Consider the following 21,384-nt stretch of genomic DNA (forward strand, 5'->3'; position numbering starts at 1 on the left):
TTGTGCACATTGTCCTCAACGTGTGAGAACAAAGCTGAGTTAGAAAGATATTACCATACAAGTAGACCAACAAAGATATGACAAAATACTGCACAGATGGGTAAAAATGAGTTTTCAGCATCGTCTCCTTCAACATAATGGTTCCTCTCAAAATCACCCCCAAACTTAATGTGTTGTATTTGGCAAAATCAATAAACTCCAACACACATTAGAGTATCAGTATATGGAGTAAGCATATAAAAATATAAACACAAGGAGAATATAAGCAACAAGCATGTATATATATCAGAAATTAGTATAATGCTTGTAAAAGAAAGACTTAGGGCAGATATACATCATATGGAAATAAATACAGCAAAAAGACGGCCTAATAAACAAAAATATAGAAAAGTCCTAAAACTAATCCATAGGTGATGGTGGTGGTGGATCAGAAGAAGTGGATGGAGCGGATGGAGTACGGCGAAGTAACTTCTCCAATATACTCTGCTGCGCAGTCAGCATCTGCCGCATCACTGTCTGTCTATCCTGCAGCTCGGCCACCCAGGCCTGTAAAACTCTAATCTCAGCCTGAGAAGAACTCTCAGGCTGGGCTGTAGGAGTGGGTCTCCTCCTCACCTAAGGCCTAGATTCGGAGAGATACATCTCCTCGTCCGTATCCTCATTATCGTCGTCGTTGTCCTCGCCTTCATCCGCTGCTGCCATCACCACATCAGCAGGGTCGGTAGAAAGAATAGTAGGCAGAGGTGGATAAGGTAGAAAGTGCAGCATATAAAGCACACCCCACGCCTCGACGTCCCTATGCTGTTGATCCTCTCGGATCTCATCGTCAACACCCCACTCCAACTTCCTCGTCTTGGGTATATGCCCAAAGACGTTCCATTGCGTGAAACGGTACTGGGTGAAGACAGTAACATTAGTCTCAATTAGGGGTATTGGAACCCCCGTTACCTCCATCAGGCATGTGACAAGCCTAGGAAAGTGAATATGATGAATAGGAGGGCGTCGGGCCTCTCCCATCTCCTCATAAAGTAGGCGGAGCTGCACCAAAACTAACTGGGGAATAGACACCCAGTAGCCGGCGTGAAATGGTAGGTCGCATCCACCATCTCAGCACATTACACTATCTTGTGTCTGATAGGGCGAACATTGGCCACAAGGACGGTATCTAAAAACCAAAAAAGTCTTAGAAGTTGTGACTTATGGATCGTCTCCCAGGTGGTGGCATGTTGCCCATGGCCCAAAGCACGGACCATTGCCTCCCGGGTTGTGCCCGGGGGAATCTATGGAAACCTCCCCTCAAGAGCGGCTGGGCACCTGTTATGGCAACCCATAACCTGAGCAATAGTATCACAGCTCACTTTCAGCTATACACCATCGACAGTGGCTGTGAAGTGATCCTCCTCCTCCTGCTCCTTATCTCTTGCATGGAACTGCAGGGATCTATAGAATGCTCTCACTAGCCTAGGATAGGTAATCTGGGCTAGATACGTCAAGAACCCCGAGAGCTGGCGAGCTTGAAGGGCCTTCATTGCCCAAAAGGTATCGCGGTGCCGCTGACAATCCTCTATAACAAAATCTGTCTCAAAGCAGATCTTGCAATACTACCAAGAATCATCTAATGCCATCGTCGGCGTCTTGACAGCCCGCTACCTCGGCCGTCTCGGTATCTCTATAAACCAAAATCACTGTCTCAGCAAAACTCCTAAGTATGTGCTCTAAGGCTCGAGCTTGGTGCTGGCTAATGCTCGAGTTTGGAGTCCTGATGCTTGAGCCTGCCGTAAGTAAATACTCGAGCCTTAATCTGAAGGCTTAAGCCTCCTGGTTTTCAACCGAAGCAAATCTCCCTCAAATCCTTCGAAATCGACCCCAAAACTTCTCTAAACAACCCCTAAACTTCTCCTCAATTACTTAAGAACCCCCAAACTTCAATAAATTCGTCCTCAAACACCCCAAATCACCCTTACCTGTGTTCTTCAAATCCGTTTGAGATTTGGAATTTTTGCAAGTTCAGATTATAGATTTAACATTAGATTGGAGTATACAAATTCATAAGGAAGGTTTCTAATAGGTTCGGGCATCAATTAGAGATGAAATTAGTGTATATATAGACCATATATACACACACATATATATATATCTATATAAAACCAATAGGAAGGAAGAGATTCGTACCTTTTTGATGTGGAATCGAAGCCTTGAATGGTGTTGATGCTCAATATGGAGAGATTGGAGAGTGTATGGAAGCAAAACAAAGTAAATGCACGAGGGTTTGTGTCTGTGGCTCGAGGGTTTCTTTTATTTTAAAGTACAGAGGCTCGAGCCTCAAGTGTAAGGCTCGAGCACGGCTATTGCAAAACCCTAATGTTAACGATGATGAAAGGCTTGAGCGTTTGGTATCGATGCTCGAGCTTATAGTAGCTGATGCTCGAGCCTCAACTTTTAGGCTCGAGCATTGAGACAAATTTTTGGATTTTTCTCAATTTTCAATTTTTATTCTCTTTTTCTATTTTATTCAAACTTAAACTAAACTAAACCTAAATGTAAACTAAAATAAACCTAAAATCTAGAAAAGAAAATAATTAAATCAAAACTACAATAATGAAACAAAAATCAAAATAAACTACGGTACGACATACAAATGCTATGTTTAACGTCGACAGCTCGATAGCATGCTATGTTTAACGTCGATAGCTCGATGAAAATTTGACCTCTCTAGTCCAAGTAAATAGGATTATGAATCTTTACTGCCTCGACTGTGCCTCTCTGCACACTACCCTCTATATAGGGTTTAAGTCTCTGTCCATTGACCTTGGATAGTTGTCCAGTCTTGTAATCTTGTATCTCTATTGCATCATAAGGTGTAACAGAAATAACTATGTATGGACCTTTCCAACGTGACTTTAACTTTCTAGGAAAAAGTTTCAGTTGTGTATTAAACAACCAAATCTTCTTCCCAGGCTCAAAATTCTTACGCAAGATATGCTTGTCATGAAAAGCCTCAGTCTTTGCTTTGTAAACCTTAGCACTCTCATAAGCATCATTACGTAATTCTTCAAGCGCAGTTAATTGAAGCTTCTTGTTAGAATCAGAAGATGTCATATCGAAGTTGAGCTTTTTTATGGCCCAGAAAGCTCTGTGTTCTAACTCTACAGGAAGATGACACCCTTTACCATAGACAAGAAGGTAAGGTGACATAGTAATCAGAGTTTTATATGCTGTTCGGTAAGCCCACAAAGTGTCGTTCAGTCTATAAGACCAATCTTTACGATCTGGCTTAACCGTTTTCTCAAGAATTCTCTTAATTTCATGATTGAATATTTCTACTTGGCCATTTGTTTGGGGATGATAGGCAGAAACAACTTTATGAGTGATAGAGTATTTTTAGAACAAGGTACGGAAGTACCTATTATAGAAGTGAGCACCCCCATCACTAATAATAGCTTGTGGCATACCAAACCGACTAAAAATGTTCGTTTGAATGAACTCAACCGCGACTGCATGGTCGGCGGTTTTAGTAGCCACTGCTTCAACCCATTTAGACACATAGTCAACAGCAATAAGAATGTACTCATTTTTATTGGACAGAACAAAAGTACCCATGAAATCAATACCCCAAACATCAAAAACCTCAAAAACTAAGATTGGAGTTAAGGGCATCATGTTCCTTCTAGAAATCGATCTAGCTGCTGACATCTAAGGCATGACCAACAGAATAAATACGCATCTCGAAAGAGTGAAGGCAAAACAAAACACATTGAAGAATTTTAGCTACAGTCTTCTTTACATTGAAATGACCTCCACATGCCAAACTATGACAGAAGGTTAGAATACTATGAAATTCACTCTCAAAAACGCATCTACGAATGATTTGATCAGCACAGTATTTGACTAGCTGAGGATCTTCCCAATAGTACATCCTTGTTTGGGAAAAGAATCGATCTTTTTCGTACTTTGACCAAGATAAAGGAATTTTGCCTATTGCGAGGTAATTCACAATATCAGCAAACCAAGGCAAATCCTTATGAGAAACCTCAAAGAATTGTTCATCTGGAAAGGAATCACAAACTAGAAGGGAAGTTGAGGTATCCTCAATTAGAATTCTAGAAAGATGGTCAGCTACAACATTCTTCGACCCTTTCTTATCCCGGAGATTATAATCAAACTCTTGAAGCAAGAAGATCCATCGAATCAAACGGGGTTTGGTTTCCTTTTTACAAAGAAGATGTTTCAAAGTAGAATGATCAGAGTAGACTATGACTTTGGAACCTAATAGATATTATTCGAATTTATCTAAAGCAAAGACAACTACAAGAACTCTTTTACAGTAGTGGTATAATTCAATTGCGCATCTGAAAGAGTTTTACTAGCATAGTAGATAACATGAGGTAGTTTATCCACTCGGTGTCCTAAGACGGCACCCATAGCATAATCAGATGCGTCACACATAATCTCAAATGGAAGAGCCCAATTCGGAGTATTCATTATAGGAGCTGAAGAAAGAAGAGAGCGAAGCTTTTGGAAAGCTTCAAGGCATGACTCATCAAAGACAAAAGGAGCATCCTTTGCAAGTAGGTTACACAAAGGACGAAAAATTTTGCTAAAATCTTTAATGAAGCGTCGATAGAACCCGGCGTGCCCAAGAAATGATCGCACTCCCCTTACGGAGGTAGGAGGAGGCAATTTAAAGATCAAATCTACTTTAGCTCAATCAACTTCAATACCTCTCTCTGAAATGATATGTCCGGCTCTTCTCCCAACTAAGAATAAGATTGGTTTCCCTATAACACTGAAGCACTAGGGAAAGATTTTGAAAACAATTTTTGAATGTGGACCCAAAAATAGAGAAGTCATCCATAAAGACTTCGAGAAACTTTTCAACCATGTCCGAAAAGATAGACATCATACACCTCTGAAATGTTGCTGGCGCATTACATAATCTGAAAGGCATTCATCTACATGCAAACATACCGAATGGACAAGTGAAAGTAGTTTTCTCTTGATCCTTAGGATCAATGGCCACCTAATTATAGCTGGAATATCCGTCTAAAAAGCAATAACAGCTCTGGCCAGCCAATCGCTCTCGAATTTGATCAATGAATGGAAGTGGAAAATGATCTTTTCTAGTAACGGAGTTGAGTTTTCGGTAATCAATACACACACGCCATCCAGTTGTGGTGCACTGTGGAACTAATTCTCCCTCAGAATTCTCAACTACTGTAATACCTGTCTTTTTAGGTATACCTGAGTAGGACTCACCCACTTGCTATCTGAGATGGGGTAGATTATTCCCTCATCTAGCAACTTCACCACTTCCTTCAAAACTACCTCCTTAGGATTCAATCTTCGTTGGAGTTCCTGAGATGTTCGAGAATCCTCCTCCAAATGAATCTGATGAATGCAAATTATGGGGCTAATTCCTTTCAAATCAGCCACACTCTACCCAATAGCCTCTTTATTTTGCTCAAGAACTTTTAAGAGAATACTTTCTTGGGAACTTGTAAGATTGGAAGCAATGATCACCGGGAGGGTGTCATTTAAACCTAAGAAAGCATACTTGAGCTTTTCCGGTAGTGGTTTAAGCTCAAGCTTAGGTGGAGACTCTAAAGAAGGAATAGACGGAGTATTATAAAGTGGTGGAAGAGGCTCTAACCTAGATTTCCATGGATGAAAATCTGTGATAGGAGTGGAATTGAACAAAGAATTCACTTCAGCTATTGAAGAATCAATATCAAAATCTTCATAATTGAAGTGATTCAGACAAGTTTCTAAATGATCCTTAGATAAAATAGTTGGGAGTGATTCTTCAACCAACTCATCAATAACATCAAGGAAGAAACATTCATTATCATCGTGGGGATGATGAATAGTATTGAAGATGTTTAACTTGAATTTCATATTTCTAAAAGATAAATCTATAGCCCCAGTCCCACAGTTAATGCAAGCATTCGCTGTGGCTAGAAAAGGACGCCTAAGAATGACTGGAATATACTTTTTGGAATCGTGAACTGGTTCTGTATCAAGAACTAGAAAGTCGACCAGAAAATAGAACTTGTCCACTTTTATAAGTACATCCTCAATAATACCTCGTGGTTGTCTGACAGAACGGTCAGCAAGCTGTAGAACAACCGACGTAGGTTTTAACTTTCCCAAACCTAACTTCTCATACACCGAGTAAGGAATAAGATTCACACTTGCTCCAAGGTCAAGAAGTGCTCGCTCTATCACATTGTTTCCAATGATACAAGAAATTATAGGAGCACTAGGATCTTTAACCTTAAGAGGAGTGTTATACTTCAGAATAGCACTGACCTGCTCGGTGAGACAAACTTTCTTAGGAACTTGGCTTTTTGACTTTTGTTTAAGAGTGTACAAGTCCTTTAGAAATTTGGAATAGGCTGGAATTTGCTTTATAGCATCGAGCAGATGAAGATTGATTTTGACCTGTTTAAAGACGTCCATCATATCTTGAATTTTCTCCCCTTGTTTACCAAAGTGGGAGGGTTCCTTGAGATGTTCAGGATAAGGCGCTTTTGACTTATAAGCTATCTCAGGGTTAGGAGTAGATGAAGAAATGACTCCACCTTCAACTCATTTTGTGGATTGTGGAATAGCACTTGAGGAAACATCCTTGGGATGTGAATGATGAATGATAGGAACAATGGGAATCCTAAACCTTTCTTTTTCCTCCTATCATTTTTCAACTTGGTTATCAACCACTCTACCACTCCTCAATGCAGTGATAGCCTGAGCTTGCTCATGATGAATACCTAAGGAATTGGTTTCATCAATCATGTAAGTCTGCCCTTTCGGGTTGGATATTGGCTGACTAGGCAGCTTTCCACCATTTCTTTGAGATAGAGTACTCGCTATTTGCCCAACTTGTGCCTCTAGCTTTGCTATGGCTTGAGAATGAGAATTAAGAAGTTGGGTATTGGCTTTAAGATCAACAAGAACATTGAGTACTTGTTCCTCAAAAGCAGAATTTCTAGGAGGAGGTGGAAGATTAGGAGCTTGAGTGGATTGATTCCTAAACTGAGGTGAACGGTAAATACCAGATTGGTCGAAAGAATTTTTTTGTGGCATAGGATTAGATGAATTTTGATATTGCCCCTGAGACTGGGAAACAGTGTTTCCTTGATTCTTATTACACCATGACAGATTGGGATGATCTCTCCAGCCAGGGTTATATGTAGAAGAATATGGATTATAAACTGGCCTAGATAATGGATCATTCACTTGTTCCTGTGAGATCTCAGATAATTGTCCCAACATAGGGCAAGTGTCATCAAAATGGTTAGGATTAACAGAGATAGAACAAACTTCCTTTGGCAAGGCAGTTTGTGGATTAACAATAGGAGCAAAGCCAGATGATAAGATTTGATCGAACCTACGGTTCAAGGCTTCTATTTGAGCGGCTAACTCACTAGATTTATCTACCTCATAAAGTTTTTCAACCTTATGCATTCTAGGTGAAGACCTAGACCTAGAGGAAGAAGTATGTTGCACTGAGTTTTCACTCAGGGCCTCAAACAGTTCCCAAGAGTCAGCCGGACTCTTACGCAGAAAAGCTCCATTACTGGAAGCATTAACCATATTTCTATAAGAATCTGTAAGACTATCATAGAATATCTGTATCAAGTGCCATTGAACAATATTATGGTGTGGACATTTTCTTAGAAGATCATTATACCTCTCCCACGCATCATGGAGCTGTTCTCCCGGGATTTGGGAAAATGCCATGATTTCTCTTCTCATTTATGTGGTTTTACCCATAGTGTAATATTTCTTCAAAAACTCCTATTGTAACGTGTCCCATGTAGATATGGAATTTGTTGGAAGGGACTGCAACCAAGTTCTTGCTTTGTCCTTGAGAGAGAATTGGAAAAGACACATTTTGAGTGAATCATTGGTTAGGGTGGTCAACTTGATAGTTGAGCAAAATTCCAAAAACACATCTAAGTGCTTATAAGGATCCTCTATTGCATACCCATGGAAGGTATGAAGCATTTGGATCATAGCAGGCTTGATTTCAAAATGTGTTGCATCAGCATCCGGAAAAGCAAAGCACTAAGGGGAAGTATATGTGGTAGGAATGAAGGTCCCTCAATTGTGGTTGTGGAGGAGGAACAGGTGGATCCCATTCTCCATTACCATTACCATTATTCCCTGGTGCATTAAGTTGCTCAGCCATGTTATCAGAGGAACTATCTATATTATTCAAATGTTTTTTAAGTTTTCTTAACCGACTCAAAGTTCTCTCTATTTCAGAATCATGCACTAAAGGTTTTGACCTATTTTGGCGAGTTAACATGCATTGGTTCCACTAATCCAAACAGTAACAAAAAGAAAGTATTCCAAGTAACAGAAAAATAGTAAAACTCACAAAAGGTTTAATAAACCGAAGCTTTTCTCCCTTAAGCGTCTTTGTCCCCACTGCTAATTTCTACCTGAAAAGAAAAAGAAGTAAGGTGAGATATCAGAAAGTTCGAACACTGGTAAACCAAAGTAACTAATTAAAAACTAAACAAAAATAATCTCCCCAGCAACGGCGCAAAAAATTGTTTGTGTATCTCGCAATAATAAAACACCCGCTCGCAATAGAACGATATCGTGTAGGATACCTCTATGTAAAGAGGATGTTAAACCCATAGGGAGATGAGATTTGCATTAGTCTTTAATTTTGTTTTATGGTTTATCGGTAACTTGGTTGGAAAGTTTGTTGGTTGTCACGATTTAACAAACTAAAATTATAACAAAATATTTAACTACAGCGAATTAAACTAATTAAAATGATCAGAGAGAGAGTCTCAGGGCTTTGACTTCACCACAACCATCATATTATGATTAATTATACTAACTCTGGGAATTTAACAATAATATTTTTGAAAAGAATTGAACTCAATAACATTCGTTCAATTCGGGTTTTAAAGAAAGATGTTTTACAAGATTAGCTAACTATAACCTATATGCAGTTAGCGTGGACTATCCGCCTACCTACTCTACCTACTTTAACTACTTTGCGAATGAACCACCTTTCCTAAGCATAGATTATGAAAACATTCTTTTGTAAAAAAATATGAGAGTACCATTATATAACCTCTATTCTAGTGTCTGGCAGGGCTCCGCCAGATACCGCACAACAAGATAGGTTGAGAATAGAATATAAACTATTACATCTAAGACAAGGGAATAATAGTTTATAATCTATTAAAGCGTGAAAACCACTTGAGTTGTCTTAAGTGCTCACATTCATATAATCAAGAAAAATAATCATACATTAAAAATAATCCCGGAGTTAAAACAATCAAACCATAATATTAGGTTGGGTTACATCTGTGATGTAAGAGAGGAATTAGTTACTCATGATGAGGTTGGATATTAGCTGTGTTGAGTTCATCTCTATCGTCACGGATGACACTTCTCTTCTCAGGATCTTCACTTTTAAGGTTGTAGGAACCTTAAAAACCACAACACCTTCAACCTTCTGAATAACACCGTCAAAAGAGATTAAAATTTTGGCCCTCTTCTATCAAGGCTTACGCCTTCTTTTATAGAAGAAAATAAATATTTGGTGGGCTTTTAGGTCTTCTGGCCCAACTGGGATGAGATACGGCTGATAAAGAGAGTAATCCCACAATATTAATCTGACATGTCATGGAAGGCTTAAGCTTCAGGAACAGAGGCTCGATCTTTAGGGTTCATGCTCGAGCATAAGGAACAATGCTCAAACTTCTTTAGATTGATGCTCGAGCTTCAATAAATGGTGCTCGATCTTTACTTTGACAGTTAACCAATTTTCTTCAACTATTTTCCGAAGCGTCTTTTTCTTCAACACTTAGAATATTTTTGGGGTTGAACTCTTTTAACATTGCTCGATCCAAGCTTTATGGGTTCGAGCACTATGTACCAGGCTCGAGCATTTGGGGCTCAAGGCTCGAGTATCAGTGGATGGTGCTCGATCCTTAGTAGATGGTGCTCGATCCTAGAGATGAGGCACGAGACCTGAAAGCATAGCCTTTCAATTAAATCAACTCTTTTATTTCCGACACCTTATGCTCAAGCACCCTTGGTTAAAGCTCGAGCACCCTATGGTAAGGCTCGAGCATCAAGGTACAAGGCTCGAGCATTTGGGCCTTGTTAACTTTTCTTCACTTCTTTGTTGTGATGCTCGAGCCTCAACACTTGGGCTCGAGCTCTAAGGCTTGAATTTCTTCAAACTTCACCATTTAAGCTCTTGGCTTGTTTTGGATGACCGGTAACGACTCTGTAAGCTTTGATATCATCATAAGGTCCCGGTTTTAACCATTTATCTGGGAAAGTACCTACAAACACACATTAAACATAAATTAGTCTATTTATGGATAGAAGTATCACTTTAGGCCTTAACATATACGTATTTAGGGGCTCGAATGTACATATATTCAGCGCTCATCACCTGACAAAAGTCAAATGTGGCTACCAACTAAACCTACAAGATCACCCTCATCCCAATCAGTCTAATCATCAGTCTACCTCTTCGGATCCCAAAACAAGCAGCATTATCTCCTGATATCCCAGATGTAATTGTAACACAACCCTAGTCTACAACTTCCAAATTCTGAAACATAGTTTATTTGGTACACAATACCCACCATCCATCACTTCATCCGCAAACGACTAAATAAACTAACGACCACATATTACCTGTCTTATAGTGTAATCCTGCACTACACAACTAAAACTGACCACTATTCACCACCTCGAGATTCTCTAGATAGCCGTGCCAACCCATAGCCCCGCTCATCGACCGAGCCATGCAATCAACTCACCGAGAGTCAATTACCAACAACACACTTCTATAACTCTCCAAAATAGGGATCACCTGTACGACCCGAACCCGAAGGTCTGAACTGTTAGCCGGGTCCTTACTCGAACCTGAGGTCATCTACTTCAAACCCATCATTTCTAGAGGTGTGACGACATTTATAGGATCATAACTAGCCTTTCACATTGGCTCAAACAATTCTCCAAGTGTCGAGAGTGGAGAAACAAGTGAGGAAGAGAAAAGCAACCCAAACAGGTGCACTTCGGTCGACCGAAGTGGAGCTTCGATCGGCCGAAGTAGACCTTCAAGAAACGGTCGACCAATACAAGAGATCACGAGAGTGTGAAGATGGTTTGGTCGACCTAACCCCATTTCGGTAAACCGAAACAGGAGATCCCGAGAGCCAACAATAGGTTCGATCGACCAAAGTGGCTTCTTCGAGCCCTGAAGCTGGAACTGACATGCTGCACTTTGGAAATGAAAGGAAAACTAAGATGGGGAATTTAGATTGATTCAAACGTGGGCTAAACCATAAAAAATGGGACATTCCACGATCATGAACATGAGTACTATCGTATAATCAACTTACAACATCTTTTTAAGTCATTACATGAAGTTATACACAATATTACATTAATCCCATTTACATTCAATGAAAACTAAGTTTCATTCTTAAGTTACAAAGCCATGAAAATTAACATTTGTTACATTCTCAAAACTATGGTTATACACCGAATAGCCAAAATACAAAACAACAAAATGATCTTCTAATAACTTTCAAGCCTGCGGTGGATTATCATCCGCCAATTCCTTTCCATGACCTAAAAAATGTTAAGTATAATGGGGTGAGCGAATTGCTCAGTAGGTGACACTTAAGACACGCCTCTTGTGTCCTCGTGAATCCAACCAAAGAATAGAGCAATGGGAGTGGGGATCATACTATGTCGGGATAATATAGCATACTAACCATTCTCAAGTATAAGCAGGACGATGCTATGGATTGCAATGCATGCCAATATCGCTCCCCATTTTTCAACATTCAAAATCATCACATTGAAACAGTTAATATAACCCGCCCTTTGGTGACCCCGCAGCGACGCGAGAGAAGGATTGGCTAGTGTCCCTGACCCTTGGTACCCTCGCGGCGTCATTTTGGGCCCAGCTAGCTTAACCACCGCAATCTCCCTAGTTCCCTCTAGGATATATTAACACTCCGGCCCTTTAGTACCCCCGTGGCGACCGGGTTTTCATAAAACCAATTCATCAAAACACTTTCCCAAAATTCCCCATTTTCATTTCAAAACAATTCTTCCCATTCCTTGCCAAATGTCAATGCATAGATGCATCAATGACATGTATTTAATTATCATTCCATAACTAGTACAAATTTTGATTAACAAGGCATAATTCGCAAGGATCATCATGAATGTCATAACATGCTTTTATACAACAAAGATCTAGCATGATAAACATTTAAAACTTAACAATTAAGTATGTTCTTCACATAGGTCATTTAACACACATGATCACAATTAACACATAAACATAACCAACGATTTGTTAGAGTCTACATAATCTAATCATGTTAAACAACAATTAAACATAATTAACACATTAAGGTACAAGATCTCATGAATTAAGGGCCCCTACCTCTAAAATGAGCAAAACCCTTGAAATGGGTCAAGAATTTTGAAATCCAAAGAAATGCCCAAAGCTGAAATTGTTGGTACACACACGTAAAGCTCGTCATGCTCTCCGTTTTGCCTCAAACGTCACTCTAAAATTCCAAGAAGTGAAGTTGGAATCAAAATTTGAAGTCATGAAACTAAAAGAAAAGAAAAATGAAGAAGAAATAAAGGAGAGGGAGAAACTTACGGGGAGAGAGAGAGTGGTAATGAAAATGTGGTCTTTAGACCACTTATGAGGTAGTGGTGGGTCCTACCACCAACATTTCTTTTCCCTTTTTCTTTTACTTTTATTTTACACTACATGTGAACATATAATACACCACCACACAAATACTACATAAATCACATAAATTAAAATGCATAAAATGCAAATGGACCCAAGTAAAATCCCGTACGCAAAATGTGAAAAGACAGAAATACCCTTGCATTAACGAAATTCCAGAAAAATGAAATATGCGAAAAATTGGAAACATCACAATCTCCCCAACTTAGAAAGGATTTCGTCCCTGAAATCAAGCCATACCATGGGATGGAAACCACTCTGGGTACCTGGAGCGAACTTGTTGTTCAAGCTCCCAAGTAGCCTCCTCGACTCCGTGGTGTCTCCAAAGAACTTTTACTAACTGGACTGTTTTACCCCTCAACACTCTTTACCGTGTGTCAAGGATCTGCACCGGTCCCTTTTCATAAGAGACATCTTCATCAATGTCCACATCAACCCAATCCAAAACATGAGATGGATCTGGTTTATACTTCCGTAGCATTGACACATGAAAAACATTGTGAACCCTGTCCATCTGTGGTGGCAAAGCAAGTCTGTAGGCAACTTCTCCTACACGGTCTAAAATCTCAAACAGTCCAATGAAACATGGTGACAACTTGCTACTCTTCCCGAACCTCATCAAACCTTTCCTTGGAGAAACTCGTAGAAAAACATGGTCTCCCACCTCAAAAGATAGCAGATGTCTCCGCCTATCTGCATAGCTCTTTTGTCTGCTCTGAGCTGTGAGCAATCTCTGTCTGATCAATTTAATCTTCTCGGTAGTCTCAAGTACCATGTCGGGTCCTAAGGCAGCTGTCTCACCTACCTCAGTCCAACAAACTGGAGATCTATAGGGTTTACCATATAACACCTCAAAAGGAGCCATCTCAATGCTCGCCTGATAACTGTTGTTATATGCAAACTCAATGAGTGGAAGATGGTCCTCCCAACTGCCACCCAAGTCAAGCACACATGCCCGAAGCATATCCTCCAAGATCTGGATAGTACGCTCCGATTGGCCGTCTGTCTGTGGATGGAATGCCGTACTAAGATGCAACGTTGAACCGAATGCTGCTTGATGTCCTTTCCAGAACTTTGAAGTGAACTTGGCATCCCTATCTGAGACAATGGTTACTGGGACTCCATGTAACCTTACAATCTCCTTCATGTAAAGATTACCAAGTGCCAATGCATCATCTGTTGCCCTAATAGGCAAAAAGTGAGCCATCTTGGTCAGTCTATCAATGATGACCCATACGACCTCGTTGCCTCTCCGTGACCTTGGAAGATATGTCATAAAATCCATAGCAATATGTTCCTATTTCCAGTGCGCTACAGGCAATGGTTGCAATAAACCTGAGGATTTCTGATGCTCAGCCTTTACCTATTGACAGATAAGGCACTTAGCCACAAACTATGCAACGTCCTTCTTCATCCCGTTCCACCAATACTGGCGTCTCAAATTGTGATACATCTTAGTACCACCTGGATGAACTGCAAAGCGGGAAGTGTGAAACTCCCGTAAGACGTCCTCCAGACAAACTGTGGGAACCACCAATAAATCCCTGAACCGTAGGCCCCCATCTGCATGCAAGGTTCAATCTTTCACTGTCTCACCACTGTAGATTAAAGCATGGATGGCATCTAAATCCGGTTCCTGTCTCTGTGACTCAATCACTCTTACAACAAGAGTAGGCTGAGCCACAAGACTAAACAAGAATGCTGATTCAATGCAACCATCGTCGTCCACACAATATAATCCCGTCTCCGCCAGATTATTAAGCATCTTCCATTTCTGAATAGCTAATCCGGCCAAAGTTCTACGAGATTTCTGGCTTAAGGCATCTGCTAGCACATTTGCCTTGCTCGGATGATACTGCAAATCAAAATTGTAATCTTTCAAAAATTCAACCCATCGTCTCTGTCTGTTATTCAGGTCCTTTTGGGAAAAAAGGTACTTGAGACTCTTGTGATCTGAGAATACCTCGAATCTCTCACCATACAAATAGTGTCCCCAACACTTCAGTGCAAACACGATTGCCGCCAACTCCAGATCATGAGTATGGTAGTTGTACTTATGAGTCTTTAACTGTCGAGACCCATAAGCCACTACTCTACCATCCTGCATCAACACACATCCTAACCCATCACGTGAAGCATCACAATAGATCACATAACCCAAGCCACGCTCAAGTATCACCAACACTGGAGCTATAGTCAATCTTATTTTCAGCTCTTGAAAAGATTACTCACAGGCTTCATTCCACACAAACTTGATTCCTTTTCGTGTCAATCAGGTCATAGAATCTGCCAAACGGGAGAAATCTTTCATAAATCTCCTATAGTAACCCACTAGGCCAAGGAAACTCTAGATTTCAAACACGTTCTTGGGTTGCTCCCAATTTAAAACAGCTTTTATCTTTGATGGATCTACTGACACTCCTCCTTTCGAAACAACATGCCCTAAAAACTTCATCTCTTGTAGCCAAAACTCACACTTCTCATATTTGGCATACAATTGGTGTTCCCGCAAAATCTGTAAAACAACACGCAATTGGACCTCGTGCTCCTCCTGAGTCCATGAGTACACAAGAATGTCGTCCACGAAAACTACCACAAACTGGTCCAAGTAATCATGAAAGATGTGGTTCATCAAGTCCATGAATGCCACTGGCGCATTAGTCAAGCCAAAAGACATAACAGGGAACTCATAGTGTCCATACCGTGTATGGAACGTTGTCTTCAGGATATCCTCATCCCTAATCCGCAACTGATAATAGCCAAACCTCAAATCAATCTTTGAGAAACAACTGGCTCCCCTTAACTAGTCAAATAAATCATCTATCCTTGGTAAAAGATACTTGTTCTTGATGGTGGCATGATTCAACTTCTGGTAATCAATGCACAACCTCAAAGAACCATCTTTCTTCTTAGCAAATAAGACCGGTGCGCCCCATGGCGACATACTCGGTCGGATGAAACCTTTCATCCTCAAATCATCAAGTTGTTTCTTTAACTCTTCTAACTCAACTGGTGCCATACGATACGGTGCCATAGAAATGGGCGCGGTACCAGGCATCAAGTCAATAATAAACTCCACTTCTCGGTGTGGAGGCAACTTTGTCAAATTCTCTAGAAACACGTCCAGAAAATCATGAACTACCTCCGGATAGTCTTTTCCCACAACATCATCTTCTTCGGCTAAAAGACTAGCCTAGAAATAATCTCCACGACTTCGTTCACGAATTCCATACAATGCTGAAGGCTGGGAATCACTCCGATCTCCCATGAAAAAGAAACAATCCCCCTCAGGAGTGCAAACTGTAACTCTACCTCTGAAACAATCAATCGTGGCACAAAAGAAAGCCAACCAATCCATCCCGAGAATGATATCAAAGCTAGTCATGTCCAAGAGGATAAGATCAGACACAAAAGTCCGTCCAACTATCACAATGGAACAATCCTGTACAACTCAGCTCAAAGACACTGAAATCCCAACTGGCGTATCAACACACAACGCCTGATCCATGAAACTAACCTCTAACCCCGATGCAAGTGCAAATGATGACGAAATAAAGGAATGAGATACACCAGAGTCAAACAAAACATGAGCCCAAGAACCAAACACTGGAAAGATACCTCAGAGAACTGACGGTTTAGAAGATGCATCAAATGGTGCATGTGCAAAGACACGGCCCTGTGGTGCTTGTGCCTGAGAACTGCTAACCTGAATACCAAACTGCTATGCTGGCACAGTAGGAGCATCCCACCTAATGGATCTTGAACCCTGAGAAGACATAACAGGCTGTGATGGTGGCGGTGGTCTAAAACCTGACTGAATTGTAGCCGACTGTGACGGCCTCTGTTATGACCCTCTGCCATTACCGGTGCCTGCTCCCTAACTAGGACAGTCTCGAATCAAGTGACCTTACTGGCCACACCCATAGTAAGCCTTTGAAGCTGAAAAAACTGAAGACGATCTCATTGGACAACTGGACTTGTAATGTCCAGGCTACTGACACTGAAAATAAACAATTCCACTCATGTCAGACCCAGCTGGTATAGGAGTGGTAGGAACAGATCGTGCAAACTGCTGCCCCTGAAACTGAAACAAACTACCCTTGTTCTTCTTCCAAGAAGATCCTTCTGAAGATGGCCTTGCACCTCTCTTTTGCTTCCACTGTTCCCTTCTTGCATCCTTATCTTTGATATCATCAGCCTCAAGCATCAAAGCCCTCTCTACTGCTTCAGAATAAACCTTGATGAATTATGCCGTTATCAATGGCCTCATTCTGTCATGAAGACCGGAAACAAACTTCCGAGTCTTGTCAACTTCATCTCTCACCATTTCTGAAGCAAAGCGAGAAAGTGAAGTGAACTTGTTCTCATACTCCGCCACTGACATATTGCCTTGGATAAGGCCAAAAAACTGGTCTTTTAACTCCCATCTTTTGGAAATCAGAAAATACTTCTCGTAAAATAGCTCCTTGAACTTGTCCCAACTCATCTCTTCCACCTTATGCCGATTCGTAACCAACTTCCACTAGAGCTTGGCATCTTTAGCAAACTTGTAAGTTGCTAGGATGATCTTCAAGTGATCCTCTGTCACATCCATTGAGGTCAACTGAGTTTCAACTTGATCCATGTAGTCGTCCGCTACCATTGGATCCGCACTGCCCTCAAACATTACCGGCATCAACTGAGAAAATCCCTTAATGATCTTAAGATGCTTCTGAGTTGGCGTCTCCTCTACCTAGACTACATGTTGTGGTGCCGGCTGCGGCTGAGCAGCAATTGTTGCCCTCAAGGCACTTTACAACAAACGATTCCACACCAGTTCCGCAGAACCTTCACCCACTTCTACGGGTGCTTTAACATTATCCCCCCTTGTGGGGACACCTCGGGGGAATCAAATCCCTAAGAAGTGTGTCCTCATCATTTAGCTCCTCCGGATTGGAGCTAGAGCTCTCGTCAACATCACTCCTAGTCGGCCTAGGGCCAATTTCCCTGGGTTCCTCATGCTGTGACATCGTTCTAAAAAACAAAGAAAATAGTTCAAAAACATGACACTAAGGTCCACTGTGGATGACTCAACGCGAAATGATGTCGTGCCAACACTTACCATGCAAAACTAGGCAAGAAGCACTCGAACATAGCATGTAAGCACGTAAGCACATAGATAGTTAAGCATGCTTTTTCAAGTAATACAACACGCAGAAAGTAGTCAAATAAACAATACAAATAACATCCCATGCAATCCCATGTAGGCCTATACCCGTCGTCCTAAAGGTTTTCGAACCAAGAAGCTCTGATACCATTTCTGTAACGACCTGAACCCGGAGGTCTTAACCGTTAGCTGGGTCCTTACTCGAACCCGAGGTCATCTACGTTAAACCCATCATTTCTAAAGGTGTGACGACATTTATAGGATCATAACTAGGCTTTCACATTGGCTCAAACAATTCTCCAAGGGTCAAGAGTGGAGAAACAAGTGAGGAAGAGCAAAGTAACCCAAACAGGTGCACTTCGGTCGACCGAAGTGGAGCTTCGGTCGGCCAAAGCAGACCTTCAAGAAACGATCGACCGATACAAGAGATCCCGAGAGTGTGAAGATGGTTCGGTCGATCAAACCCCATTTCGGTTGATCGAAACAGGAGATCCCGAGAGCCAACAACAAGTTCGGTCGACCGATGCACCATTTCGGTCGACCGAAGTGGCTTCTTCAAGCCCTGAAGCTGGAACTGACATGTTGCACTTTGGAAATGAAAGGAAAACTAAGATGGGGACTTTAGAATGATTCAAACGTAGGCTAAACCATAAAAAATGAGACATTCCACGATCATGAACATGAGTACTATCGCATAATCATCTTACAACATCTTTTTAAGTCATTACATGAAGTTATACACAATATTACATTAATCCCATTTACATTCAATGAAAACTAAGTTTCATTCTTAAGTTACAAAGCCATGAAAATTAACATTTGTTACATTCTCAAAACTATGGTTATACACCGAATAGTCAAAATACAAAACAACAAAATGATTTTCTAACAACTTTCAAGCCTGCGGTGGATTATCATCCGCCAATTCCTTTCCATGACCTGAAAAATATTAAGTATAATGGGGTGAGGGAATTACTCAGTAAGTGACACTTAAGACACGCCTTTTGTGTCCCCGTGAATCCAACCAAAGAATAGAGCAATGGGAGTGGGGATCATACTATGTCAGGATAATATAACATACTAACCATTCTCAAGTATAAGCAGGATGATGCTATGGAATACAATGCATACTAGCCAATGTCGCTCCCCATTTTTCAACATTCAAAACCATCATATTCAAACTATTAATATAACCCGCCCTTTGGTGACCCCGCAGCCACGCGAGAGAAGGATTGGCTAGTGTCCCTGACCCTTGGTACCCCCGCAGTGTCATTTTGGGCGTAGCTAGCTTAACCACGTTAGGGCAATCTCCCTAATTCCCTCTAGGCTATATTAACACTCCGACCCTTTGGTACCCCCAAAATTCGTCAAAACACTTCCCCAAAATTCCCCATTTTCATTTCAAAACAATTCTTCCCATTCCTTGCCCAATGTCAATGCATAGATGCGCGGCATGCGCCAATGCCATGTATTTAATTATCATTCCACAACTAGTACAAATTTTGATTAACAAGGCATAATTCGCAAGGATCATCTTGAAGGTCATAACATGCTTTTATACAACAAAGATCTAACATGATAAACATTTAAAACTCAACAATTAAGCATGTTCTTCACATAGGTCATTTAACACACATGATCACAATTAACATATAAACATAACCAATGATTTACTAGAGTCTACATAATCTAATCATGTTAAACAACAATTAAAGATAATTAACTTACTAAGGTACAAGATCTCATGAATTAAGGGCCCCTACCTCTAAAATGAACAAAACCCTTTAAATGGGTCAAGAATTTTGAAATCCAAAGAAAGGCCCAAAGCTGAAATTGTTGGTACACACATATAAAGCTTGTCGTGCTCTCCGTTTTGCCTCAAACGTCACTCTAAAATTCAAAGAAGTGAAGTTGGAATCAAGATTTGAAGTTTTGAAACCAAAAGAAAAGAAAAATGAAGAAGAAATGAAGGAGAGGGAGAAACTTACATGGAGAGAGAGAGTGGGAATGAAAATGTGGTCTTTAGACCACTTATGAGGTAGTGGTGGGTCCCACCACCAATATTTCTTTTCCCTTTTTCTTTTACTTTATTTTACACCACATGTGAACATATAATACACCACCACACAAATATTACATAAATCACATAAATTAAAATGCACAAAATGCAAATGGACCCAACTAAAATCCAGTACGCAAAACGTGAAAAGACATAATTACCCTTGCATTAACAAAATTCCAGTAAAATGAAATATGCGAAAAATTGGAAACATTACATCACCCCTCGACAACAAGCCTCTAAAACAGACTCTTACAAGACCACGAAATGATCACATCAAATAGTTGATCACCCAACACTGGCATGACTCAAGTCAATGCCTACGTCACCCTAGACTAACAAAGTCCAACAAGTCTCCTCAACGACCATAACCAACACGGTTCCTTATACCATACCAAAATACTCGAAATACACGTTTACAACTAATAGACTGCACTCGTGACCCTAGCAACCTCTATCACACTCACCACAAACCGGTTCAAAGAGAACCTCTATACCAACCGTGACTTAAGTCACAAGAACTAACCTCTTAAGGTCATACCTTTCTCACGAAAACCTTACATCGCACACCTGATCTCCTCGATTATAGGAACCCACGCGCTAACAGATGAAATTCACACGTCTCACCTTGGACACTACATTGTGCCACATGCAACCGTTCCAAGATCGTGTCTCGAGCACCGCACCACAAAAACAACAAGAAAAATGAATAACCACGTACCGAATAGCTCAATCCACGAGCTAAAAATCCACGGCATTCGTTCGATAAGAACCGACACCCAAACAACTCTGGAGCAACCTAACTCCTCACCTACTCGGGTCAAAACTCACACAACCGTCTACGTCGCAACAAGTACTCGACCGTACTAGGGACAATCCTAAGCTTGATCGTATATGCGCATAAATAAATAGATATCTATATATAAAATGACTGTAACCCACAATACCTTATGAAACGTGCTTTTATATACCATGCCCACTACTTACCACATTATTATTTAAATTTAAATCTGCACAAACTGTGCCTACCACTCGCCATTACCATGCATCTCAGACTTGTCATCTTGTCACAATTAACTTGCTTTCAAATCACATATTCACTTTCTTTACATATACTGACATCTAAACATATAAGCACTTAGCAAATAGGCATGTCTGTCAAACATTAAACATTTGAGTAGGAAACAAGGAAGCATGCTTCTTAAAACAGTAAACACGTAAACACAAGCATACAACCAATGCAAGTCAACCTTCTACCTCATCTAGGTAAACCACTACCCGTTGTCCTAAAGGTTTTCGAACCTAAGGCTCTGATACCAAATTTGTAACGACCCAAGAAGATACCAAAATAGTAATAATAATAATAATATATAAAATTTTGGCATGACCTGCGCAGAAAAAGTC

The 21,384-nt window shown here is 40.6% G+C and overlaps 1 non-coding gene across 1 annotated transcript; it reads left to right on the top strand.

Moving 5' to 3' along the window:
- Nucleotides 1-7,651: 7,651 nt before the first annotated feature.
- Nucleotides 7,652-7,757, top strand: LOC132287463 (small nucleolar RNA R71). Its single transcript, XR_009473031.1, has one exon. It is a non-coding gene; the product is annotated as a small nucleolar RNA R71 (small nucleolar RNA).
- Nucleotides 7,758-21,384: the final 13,627 nt, after the last annotated feature.

Source organism: Cornus florida, unplaced genomic scaffold, assembly GCF_030987335.1.
Source record: "Cornus florida cultivar Cherokee Brave unplaced genomic scaffold, ASM3098733v1 CherokeeBrave_3.0.0_Hap2_Chr11, whole genome shotgun sequence".
In the NCBI taxonomy this organism is placed as follows: Eukaryota; Viridiplantae; Streptophyta; class Magnoliopsida; order Cornales; family Cornaceae; genus Cornus; species Cornus florida.